We start from the raw sequence: 12879 nt of genomic DNA on the forward strand, positions 1-12879 counted from the left end.
TCAGTCTCATTACATTTTTTCCTTTCTTTTTTATCAAAGTTATAATCTGACCTTCAATTAATTCTACTTTAGTTGGATCTGCCAGCTGCCTTAGGTTACTCAGACCCTTAACTAACTGGGTTGTCATTTTCCTTTGCCTATTCATTGCTTTCAATTCCTGCTTCACCAATATAGGTCAGATTGTTTGCATTTATCAAGCTGTGGAATGCCCTCAAATGGTAGCAAGCATGAGAGTTTGATCTCTATGGATTGATGAGGAACTGGCAAAACCTTTTCTTTGTGCTATCACCTGGAAATGAGGATCCTCAGCTCCCAATTTCTCCTAGAGCAGTGGTTCTCAACCTTGGCTGCACATTAGAATCACCTGGGAATCTTTTTAAAATCCTGATTTCTGGGCCTCATCCTCCAGAAATTCTGTTTCTTTGTTATGGGGTGAGGCCACAACATTAGTAACAAATAAACAGAATTTCCGGAGGATAAGGCCCAGAAATCAGGATTTAAAAAAGATTCCCAGGTGATTCTAATGTGCAGCCAAGGTTGAGAACCACTGTCCTAGAGCAAGTGTCTGCCTTCTGGATAATTCAGTTCACCTGTGTAATTGTCTGTGGTTGGTTCTAATGTAATCAGGATCATCAATGAGTCATACCCCAAACAAGATACAACTGAAGTGTTGGGAAATATGAGGCCTTTCCCTAAGGCAGGGGTCCAGACTGCAGGCTATATTAGGCCTGTAAAATTATTTGGTCTGGCCCTGCCAAGGCAACTGTAAGCAGGACTCAAAATTCAGTACATCTCAGAGCTTTTTTCACAGCAACATAAATTTCTATTAAGTGAATTATACTAAGTGAATGATGTTATAAATATCCAAATAGCCCTTGGCAGAAGAGATCCCCCCACCCCCTAATGGGACCAGAAACTCTGTAGAGAGCCATAAAATCCCAGAGAGAAAAGCCTTCTTTGCTGTCATTGATCACGTGCCACTGAGGGACCTGGAAAAAAGATTGGTGGTCCTAAGACTATAGGAAACTTTAGAACTAAGTTGGGAGGGTTAAACAACCCTTAGACTTTCATGACAGAAAAGGAAAATATTACTGCATTCTTTTCATGCCAACTCAGAGAACATTTTCACTTTCATCTCCAAGCCATTCCAGGTTTGGTCTCCTAAGAATGCAAACTTTCTATACTTTATCTCTATCTCTAACACAAACTCCTTAAGGCCAAGAGTTTTATCTTTGAATATGTTATATACAAGACAGATCACAGAGCTAGAGCTAATTAGTGGTTTTATATCATCATTATCATTACCAGTTTAAGTGTAGGTGTATATCAACCTGACAGTTCAAATTCATAGGCTAGATAAATGAAGAACATTGACTCATTTTACAAAAGTTGTCTGCCCAGGGCTTATTAAGTCTCACCTTCTTTAAAGTTTTATCAATGTAACATAGAACTTTTCAGGAACACACATCCTATATAATAAAGGGTAATATGCAAATTAACCCTCATGCCCTCACAAGATGCTGCCTACAACCAGGCTGGCAGAGTGGTTGTGAGGGATGACCAAAAAACTGAACAGCAGGTTGCCTGAGGCAACCAGTCCAAAGGGGGTGGGGGGTATGTGAGGTAACAAGGCTGGCAGTGGGGGGCAGTTGGGGGCAACCAGGCCAGCAGGCAGGGCAGTTAGAGGTGACCAGGCCAGCAGGGGGGACAGTTGGGGGTGACCTGGCCGGCAGTGGGGGGCAGTTAGGGGCGGTCAGGTTGGCACACAGAGGCAGTGAGTGGTGATCAGGCTGGCAGAGTGGGAAAGTTAGGGGCGACCAGGCAGGCAGGCAGGTAAGCGATTAGGAACCAGCAGTCCAGGATTTTGAGAGGAATGTCTGACCGCCGGTTTAGGCTTAATCCCTGGGATTGAGCCTAAACTGGCGGTCAGACATCCCCCAAGGGGTCCCGGATTGGAGAGGGTGTAGGCTGGGCTGATGTGACCCGCTCCCCTGTGCACAGATTTCGTGCACCGGGCCTCTAGTGATTTTATAAAATAGAAAATGCCATCTAAACAAGATTAAAAAAAAATACATAAGAGTTTGCATGCTTAGTTTCCATTTTCGGTAAATAGTCAAACAGATTGTGCCTATGCTTCCTCTTGACCATTCTCCCATCTTCATAATTTGGTGTGGTGAGAAGCTTCTCCCACCAACATCAACACTTGAGTCTACAGTGTGGTCTCATCCACCCAATTATTGTATATAATTGCAATTAAAATAAACATGCTCTTTAATGTTAATTACAGGTATTAATTTAAGGTATAAATTACAGATTGAGAGATAATTTATAAGAATTCAGCTTTTTCAAATAATGTGCTATTCTTTCAGCAAAATTCTTTCTCTTTTTATTTGATCTTTACTCCAGGTTTACTAGAGTGTTCCTTTTAGACCCACCTTCATAAGAGCTCCTGGATTCTATTAGACTGGATCTAGATATCTCACTTTAGTTTTTGTTGGTTTACTTTTTGTGTGTTTTTGTTGTTATTTACTTCATAGCAGGCACCTAAAATTATTTGATCAAATTATAGACAATTTTTTTCTATTGCAACAAGCACAATAATATTGTTACTAAGAAAAAAAAAAATCTAGTCCTAACCGGTTTGACTCAGTGGATAGATCGTCGGCCTGCGGACTGAAGGGTCCCGGGTTCGATTCCGGTCAAGGGCCTTGGTTGTGGGCACATCCCCAGTAGAAGGCATGCAGGAGGCAGCTGATCGATGTTTCTTTCTCATCGATGTTTCTAACTCTCTATCCTTCTCCCTTCCTCTCTGTAAAAAAATCAATAAAATATATATTAATAAAAAAGAAAAAAAATCTATGTGAGATAGCACTGGTTCTATGACGTGCTTTCATTTCAAAGATGCTAAAATGTTTGATATACAAGCAATGAAATATGGAAGCAAGTATTTTCTGGCTTGCAACACAGAAATTTTAGGATTCCTTTTATGTTTGTAGGGTTCCAAGCCTTAGATCAGCTTGATGCTGGCCACTTGTATTATCAACTTTCATAATTTCTAAATCAACCTTACTGTAACTACCAGTTGTGTGGTTCTAGTGAATCTGGTTTCCTTAAACAGGGCTAATCATGGGAATCTATGTCTTAGAAGTGCCTGTTTCCCCACCCCTCTTTTTTTTTTTTTTTTTTTTTTTTTTAATCTTACTGCTGGCTTTAAAACAAAACAAAACAAAAAAGCACTACTTTACCTCTGTCTGTTTTCCTACTTCATGTACCAGCCTCTTACTGGGCCTTGAGACTGTACAAAGCCTAGATTCCATGACTTAGGTTGTCTAGCTCTTCTACCAGAAAAATCCTAGATTGGATGGCATATAAACAACAGAACCTAACTTCTCACAGTTCCAGAGCCTGGAAGTCTTGGATCAGAGTGCCATCATGGCTGGGTTCTGGTGACAGTCCTCTTCCGGTTTGCAGACCCTTATCTTTTTATCCTCTCATGGCAGAGAGCAGAGAAGACGCCAGCTATCACCTGACTCTTATAAGAGCATCATCTCATTCATTGGGCTCTGCCTTCATGATCTCAGCTAATTCTAATTACCTCCCAAAGATTCATCTCCTAATGTCATCACACTGGGGGCTGGGATATCCACAAGGGGAAACACAAATATTTAGTCCGTATAACTGGCTTAATTGAAAACATAGAATTCCGTGTGGTTCTCTCTGGTTCCTTGAGCATGGCAATCAGGAAGAATCCTGTAATTTTCTTTGGCTTCTCATTTGTTGCCCAGGTGCCTCTATTTCTCATTCCCCTCATCTACCTCCTCAGAGATCGGCACCTCTTGGAACCAAAGCTGCAGTTGCTCTGACTCCCCAGCTCCTACATTGTTCTGTGGGTTTCCATGTCAGCTCTTCCCGGAGCAGCACTTGAAATGTGCAACTTCTCCGCAGTGCTAGACTTTGTACCTCTAGATATCAAGCAGCCTGCATGTGTGGGGAGCTGGCGCATGATGACCAGCATGGCCAGAATAATGCCTCTTCCACTCCCCTCCAGTTGAGGTTCTCTACTGATGACCAAGACTCAATCATAATAAGAAGAAAAGGTCATCTCTCCTGCACACTTTCAGACTCCCAGGTCAAGTCTCCTTTAATTAATGGTACATATATTGTTTTATATTTAATATGGATTCAAAACTCAACTGCCAATGCAGAATTTCTTTGCATCGGCTTCCAGTGGTTCTCAACCTTCCTAATGCCGCAACCCATTAATACAGTTCCTCATGTTGTGGTGACCCCCAACCATAAAATTATTTTCGTTGCTACTTCATAACTGTAGTTTTGCTACTGTTATGAATCATAATGTAAATATCTGATATGCAGGATGTATTTTTATTGTTCGTGACCCACAGATTGAGAACCGCTAGTAGACTGATGTGGTGTATGAACTCTATTGCTGTCACATACCTGGGCTCATGGTGGCTCCTTCTCGCTGCTGCCCTGGTCTCTGAACAGCTGCCACCCTGGTCCATGATTCACTGGGTGTCTGTGAGAGAAGGGAGAACAAAGTAGAAGAATAATAAAGCTACTAGGACTACCGTTCCTTCGTTCTTCACCTAGGCTCAATAGATTAGGAAACATAGTGAATGTGAGTTTTGCCTAAAAAACATTTGTCACATTCTCTTTAAAAAGTCACTTATCCGCTGTGAGACCTTAGACAAGACTTCTAATCTCTCTGAGTCTCAGTTTCTTCCTTTTCCATGAAGGGCCAATATCAGCCCTGTGTGTATAATTCTAGGGCAGCAGAGGATCAGGACAAGAACAAAATACTAAACATGAAAAAGCTTGTGAACTTTAAGATGTTACCTACCTGAAAAGGAAAAGAAATAATCACTATACAGGGTGGGGCAAAAGTAGGTTTACAGTTGTGAGTACTCTAAACAGAGTTCATTCTTGTATTATTATTTATTTATTATTTTCCAAATGAACAACTGTGAGCTTACTTTTGCCCGATACTGTAATAGATGCTCTTTTGTCACATGATGTCCATTCTCCATCCGCTTTCTTTCTCTCCTGGCCTCAAGACTCTGAGCACCTCTGGCTGCTTTGGGATTTGCTGACCTGGCCTCTGGGTGATAATGCATGGACACAAGCCAGTTTCACATACTCACAGATGCCCCTGAGGAGCTAATTTTAAGTTAGAAATAGATGGAAAAAAAACACACAACAAAAAACGGTAGCAATACCTGAATGAAGAAAGCAAACTTGAAGCTTCTGCATGCAAGTTCAAGACCTGGATTAAATGGGGTGTGTTTGATCCACCAGCCTCCCCTGCCACACTTCATTGTGAAATGCGCCTCAATCCCATGCTTTTCTACAACCTGAGCAATAAAGTCACACTGTTCACACACAAAGCATTTTCACAGCTAAAAAAAACAGGCCCATTGTACATTTTTATTTATTTGCATCCACATTTTTCCATAAAATCTCTTTGTTGGAAGTGTTCATTTTTTAGACTGTTAAGCAATAGTCAATCCTATTTGCATTGCATTTAGAGGACTCCTTGAATTTCCTAAACTGAAGAGGAGAATCTGTTGTTTGGCTAAGAAAGCTGTTCAACTTAACACAGATTTTCTACCTCCTTTTAAATCCCAGCCTGAGCTCTCCTTTTTCAGTTTTTTTTTTTTTTTTCAGAGAAAAACTCAAGTACTTATTTTGAACAAACCTATGAATGCAGCACATATTTCTATCATTAAAGGCCAACAGCATCTTTCTTACATAATGAGAATATGAGTCATCAGCTCTAAATCTGATCTGGTCCTAATTCAATTAAATCATTGCATTCTTGTCTCTCACTGATTTTCTTGCCTACAGAAAACCATGCAATGAATGTGTTAAATGGCCATTTTTTAAATAGTATGTGCATTCAAAGGGGGGAAAAACAAATTTAATGCTAAAAGGGGGAATAAATCGCTGATCTTTTTTTTTTTTCTTTTTTAACAAATGGCTGGAAGGGTTATAATGTATTAGATTTTTTTTTCCAGAGGTAATCTTAGATGTGGAGTGAATGAAGTGAAGTCTGTTATCAATCCATAACATCTGCCGCAGTGTCAAGTGATGAAATGGGTGACTCCAGAGCCCAAGACAGCTGGGACGGCTTTCTTAATGCAGGAGGGTATTGTGCAAACAAACAGACACTGATACGGTCTATGGTTGTCACAATTATTCAGGCTGGTGATACATCTTCCTGTATTAGCTGCTTGAGCAGTCCTATTTCTTTTAAAAGTAAACTACTGTATAACAATCGCCACGCTGGCCTTTGAGTCAGTGGGTACAAATAGAATAAATAACCTGGAAATAAAAAATAAATATAAATTAAAATCTATCACCAGAGCAATAAACTGAAAAACAGATGCACGATGTAACAAAACAAGACAAAACACAGTAAAGTGAAAGCGGAGTTGAGGAAAAGGAAACAAAAATTTAAAAAATGCTACTTCAAAAAAAAGAGAGAGACATCTATGAATTAATAACATTTTCTGTAATCTTTATAGTGTGAGGGTTTATGTATCGTTTGAGTTAAAGATATTAAAAACACTGGGGCAGCTAATTTTTATTTATTTATGCTTTTGCTGAGGTTTGTGATCAGCATCATGGGAAGAGTTATTTAAAATGATGAAGCTTAAGTTTGAAGAATGGGTAAAGGTTGTATAAAATTAACAGAAGTAATAACTCAGAAATTTATTATTACATAAATCTATATTTAAAGGAGCTACTGAATTTAATTACAGATGGAAGCTTGATTTCATCCAGACAAGCTTTCTGGTAGATGTGGAAATGTCCTGATTCTAATTGGAACTTTTATAGCCTGCATATGACTTGCAGTTCAAATATTATACAATAAAGCCCCATGTATATAATCTGGCTTTTGGATAAACAATCTAGAACCCTTAACTTCGCTATGGCCTGGGCACTGAAAATCACTGACAGCAACGCTGTGTTCATGAGACCTTCAAGCTCATCTAGTCTCATCTAGTAATTGTGAAGACATGAACATAATGTGGAAGAGGCAGAGATTTTCCTAGCATGCCATTTACTTTGGTTCTGTGCTTAGTCTATCACATTAAGTTGACTCTCCATTACCAATATACCTAGGGGAGAATTGAAAGTAAGCCATTCTCTCTTGTCAACAAGATGGATACTTGAAAAATCAAATAAAAGTGGGAAATTAAATGCAAGTCTCTAAGGTGTGACTCATACATATTGGTTCTTAAACAATCAGCGAGGAGCAAGTGCGGGGAGGAGGGGGTTAACAGGGAGAAAAAAAACCCAGACATCTATGATATTTTCAACAATAAAGATACTATTTTTTTAATCAAAACAAACAAACAAACAAACAAACAAACAAAAAAACCAATCAGGGAAAACCCCCAAACATCTAGATCTTTTTATTTTAAATTTTACTAGGTGTATACTGGTATGGACTTAGTAGCATAAATTTTCAAGTGTGTATTTATTTATGATTAAGTCAAGTTCAAGTGCCATGAAGGCTCCCAAATGCCTAAGTTGGTACTCCTATCAGGAATGAAGCCTACCTTATTCATCATTATATATTTCTTTTTTAAAAAAATATATTTTATTGATCCTTTACAGAGAGAAAAGGAGAGAGATAGAGAGTTAGAAACATCGATGAGAGAGAAACATCGATCAGCTGCCTCCTGCACATCTCCCACTGGGGATGTGCCCACAACCCAGGTACATGCCCTTGACCGGAATCGAACCTGGGACCCCTCAGTCCGCAGGCCGACGCTCTATCCACTGAGCCAAACCGGTTTCGGCTATATATTTCTTAACACATCACACACTGCTTGGCAAATACTAGTCATTCATTAGATGCTAATTCAATTGATGTCATTTATTTTTGTTTGGAACAAGACAAAATAAACTCAATTATCTCAGAAAGCAGGTGTAACTACTAGGAGAATACTTCCTCTCTGACAGTGAGACATCACTGTTCACCCATTCATTTAGCAAATACTTGCTGAGTACCTCCTGGGTGGCCTGTTCAGTTCAACATTCTAAAGATAAAACAGTGAGACAATGATTGAGATGGAACAGCTCCTGCCCTTAGGAGACTTACAGTCTGTCAGAAAAGACTGACATCAAGCTGGTAATCCTCAGTGCTACAAAGGAGACATTCAGGAGAAACCTATCTCTAAGTCAAAGAAAACTCAACCTAGTTTGGGACGAGGTACTAGAAAATCATAAGTGATTTCTCTAAGGAGATGGCCTTTTAGGTAAGGTCCACAGAAGATGTAGGAGTTCCTTATGCCAAAGGGGCAGGTTACCAGGATGTAATTCCAGAGAGAGAGGAGTAAGCAATAAAAAGCATGGTGAGTTCTCAAACCCAAAGAAAGCAAGAGTACGTGAGGACTAGACATAGAGGAGAAGGAGGAGGCAAGGTGCTTGGAGAGAGTTGTTACGGAAGATCAAGTTGAAAAGACAGACCTGGCTACATTGTGCAGAAACTTAGACTTAGGAATGATATTCAAAATGTATAACAATCACTAAAGCATAGGCATCAATCATTCAGAAAAGACACCCTGGCCTGAGTTTTAATCTTAACCAACAAGTAAACCCCAAAACAGTTTAGCAGTGGTTACACATGTGAATGTGGAGTAAAGAACTAACCTCTGGGTCCCTAAGTGATGGCCTAGAGCCCAGCAGCCTGAAATCATCACCTCAGAACTGTTATATGCATACAAATAAACATTATTTACTTATTTTTTTTGCATATAGCCTCAGTTTTAATATTATTTAAGCATTGATCCTAGCCAACAGTTTCATGAGAGTCTAAGTCAGGGGTCCTCAAACTACGGCCCGCGGGCCACATGCAAATACAAATATTGTATTTTTTCCCGTTTTGTTTTTTTTACTTCAAAATAAGATATGTGCAGTGTGTATAGGAATTTGTTCATAGTTTTTTTTTAAACTATAGTCCAGCCCTCCAACAGTCTGAGGGCCAGTGAACTGGCCCCCTGTTTAAAAAGTTTGAGGACCCCTGGTCTGATTTCATCTATTAGGTTTTCCTTCTAAAGAACTCTCCTTTTCTTAAAAAAAAATTGTTTTAATCTTTATTGTTGGAAGTATTTTAGATGTCTCCTTTTCCCCCCATTCTAGCCAATCCTCACCCCCCACCCCCCCAGGCTTTCCCCACTCTATCGTCTGGGTCCATGAGTTATGCATATATGCATACAAGTTCTTTAGTAAACCTCTTCCCACCCACCCTCCCACTCCCAACTTTCCTCTGAGATTTAACACTCTGTCCCATGCTTTTACATCTCTGGATCTATTTTTTTCATCCGTTTATTTTGTTCATTAGATTCCACATAGGAGTGAGCTCATGTTATATTTGCCTTTCTCTGACTGGCTTATTTCGCTTAGCAGACTACTCTCTAAGTCCCTCCATGCTGCCTCAAAGGGTAAGAGCTCCCTAGCACATTATTTAAATCACTATATCTGTGGGCATCTTTAATAATGGCAGCCTAGCTTTATCCAAGCTAAGATAGTAGGCTGTCCAGCATGTTCAGAACAGAGATGGAGTTACAGCTTCTAGAGAATATCTACCTGTTCACAAACATTTTGACATAGAATAATAACATGTGCCTCTTTTAAGAAGTAAAGTCTGACATGTGGCACGCCAGTTTATATACAGTAAGGGGAGAGTTTATACAAAATAAGAGCTTGCTCATTTATTTGTTCATGTATATTTAGCAGTCAAAAATATTTATTTGACCTAAAACAAGTATATACTAGATAGAGATTTTAGAACCCTAGGATCACACTGTGATCACAGTCAGTGGATCCGCCCCAATTGCCACCCCTCCCTATGATTAAAGTAAAAGTTAAATATATCTAAAATGGTCTAAAATTAGGGCTGATATTCAGTAAATGTGCATCATTTGTTTAATACCTGTACCTCCTGAGATTGGTTCAAAAAAACTTTTCGTAAATGGCCCCTTTCCTATAAAGCTACCTCACCCTCATTAGCACTTTCCATTCCCCTTACCTTCCTTACTTTTCTTCTTCCTATATTACTTTTCTTTATATAACCTACTTTGAAATGTATTAATTTACTATGTGGCCTGTTTACTGCCTGTATTTCCCCACTGGAATAAAAAGTACTGCTTTTTTTGTTGATGTATTCCAAATATCTAGAACAGCATTTGCCGTATAACAGGCACTGTGAATACTTATTAAATTGTGCTTAAGTGATGTGGCTTGTTTTGCTCCTTAATTCAGCAGTGAATTGCTGTTGTCTGATTGCTCAATCTTACTTGCTGCAGGCTGTTGATTCCAGTTGGTGAAAGAGGCATGCCCATCCTAAGTCCTGGGCTAGAAATGGCACGTATCTCCTCCACTCACATTCCACTGGCAAGAGCTCCATCACATACCCACATGTAGCTGCAAGTGAGGCTGGGAAATGTAACCTGGAAGAAAAACCATCTTCCCTAAAACAAAGGGAGAGTGTATTTTGGTGGACGACTGGAAGTTTCTCCAACTTTGACCCTGAGTTTTTCTGAATGCTTACTGAAGCATAGCTATCTCTTGAAATAGATACTATTGCCTAAGGCAGAGGTATTTCTGAGAAAAAAAATAATCAAATAAATGTAGCATTCCCTTTGCCAATATTAGAATAAAAATGAAGGTATTATCTAAAGATGCTTTCTAAATACTACAGGAGCAAAATTACAGAAGAATAGGATGATGGCTTCATTAAGATATTGAAAGAGTTAATTATATTTTATCTTTTTAACTAAGCTTTAAATACCCAGAGCAATTTTTTTTTTTTTTTTTTTGCCAAGAGATCAATCAAAAAGTAAATAAATAGTTCGACTTACTTTTAATTATTTGGGTAATCTAAAATAATTTTTAAATTACAAATGTCGAAACAGCATATCTAGAAATTTACATTACCTGGTAAAATTAAAATCTAACTTCTTTCTCAATGATACAGTAAACATTTTTGGGGGGATTTCTTCCTTAATCTGTCTGATTTATAGAAATTAGTATCCTACTCTAAATAAAATTGATATCCTGGTAGTTTACAGAACTAATAGTCAAGTTATTGGTTTTTATATGTCCTGAACAACTAAGATACCATTTCTTGCTCTCTTGAAATGGGTCAGGAAGGGGGCGAGGTCACACTTAATGAGTGTCAAAGGTATACCAACAAATCATATTCTTGTTAAATTTTCAAGTAATATTGTAAGACAAGTATTGTTGTTAAAGTTTGTGGGTATATTGAAGAGATTTCCAGCATTACCCCGCTTAGAGAAAGGAGGTCCAGCATAATTGGTCCAAATCCAAAACCAAAGAAAACTGTTCTAAATAGTCACACAATCAATAAATAAATTTATTTACATTTTTAGTTTAGACATTCATGTAAAATGAATGGGGGCAGAGACCTATCTGTCTTCTTTACAATGATATTTTCAGTACTTTAAACATTGCCAACAGAATTAAGAATTTGATAATACTTTGTTGAATGAATAAATGATGCTTAACAGTTGGAAATCTACCCTGTGCAAAACACTATGCTAAATCCTATTGGGGATTCTATCCATTAAGTCACAAAGCCTTAGACTCTAATAGGGAAAAAATAAATATTGTGCATATAATGCCACAATAATATATAACAGAAAATTATAAATGCCTTCAGTACAAAAAAGAGAAGGTGATGCCATATATGTGAAATATTCACTACTATCTTCTTTAAAAATGTAACAAATGAGCCAGACATTGCAGAAATAACTGAATGTCAACAAGTCAAGGTTGAGAGGAAGTTTATGATTGATAAATGACACAGTATATTAAAGAATGTTGATATAGAAATACAAGGACAATAGATTCAGAAAATAGTAAGTAGCTTGAAAATTGTTCATCTTTTTTTAAAAACCTATAACCACTGTATATCATCTGTGGAACTTATGTAGTTCCATTATATTGATGACCATCTATGAGGGACCGTTGAGTCTATAGACAATCTTTATTCTTGAAGTCCTTTCTAATGGTAAAAGTATAGATGATAGAACTCTGTAATACAGCATCTTTCTCATTAATCTATCTATATAAAAGCCTAATATGCAAATTGTTCCCTTGGGAGTTCAACCGGGAGACCGGGAGTTCCATCATTCACTATGATGTTTGTTGACCACCAGGGGGCAGCACGGAATGAAGTAAGGCCCTGGCTGATGGCCAGCAGCCAAGGAAGGGAGGCCCTGGCTGGCAGCTGGAAGGAAGTCCCCAGCTGGAAGCCAGAAGGTCCCAATCGGCCCTGATTGCCAACCAGGTGTAGGGACCCTACCCATGCATGAATTTCGTGCACCAGGCCTCTAGTAATTTTTAAAAAAAGGTATTTCCAAAGAATTTTCCATAGCTGTCCTCTAGATGTAGCTGAGCATGATGTCATAAAACACGATGTACAGGTTTGCTTGTTTTTTAAACTTTGTAACTAACTCAACCAAATTACTAAATTGGTTATGTTGAGATGACTATGGTTTATCACCCTCCAAAGTACCAACTCAGGAGTTTGATGCCCTTTTGTTATTTAGGATGTAGGTCATGGTAAGATTATAAGTGGGATAGATTTACTTACTTAAACTCTTGCTGAGTACCTATTATGTGGAAGGCCCAGTACTAAATGATGATGATTCAAAGATAATGTAAATATAGTCCCTGACCCTGAGAAGTCATTGCCTATGTAGGGCATTCTTCCAACAAGATCAGTAAGAATACCTACTGGGTTTTTCATATACAAATTATACTGCATAAAGATCTTTCCCTCTAAAAAAAGATCTAGTATGAACCAAAATTTTAAAAATTAAT

This window comes from Myotis nattereri, assembly GCF_964212035.1.
Source record: "Myotis nattereri genome assembly, chromosome: 1".
NCBI classification, from domain to species: Eukaryota; Metazoa; Chordata; class Mammalia; order Chiroptera; family Vespertilionidae; genus Myotis; species Myotis nattereri.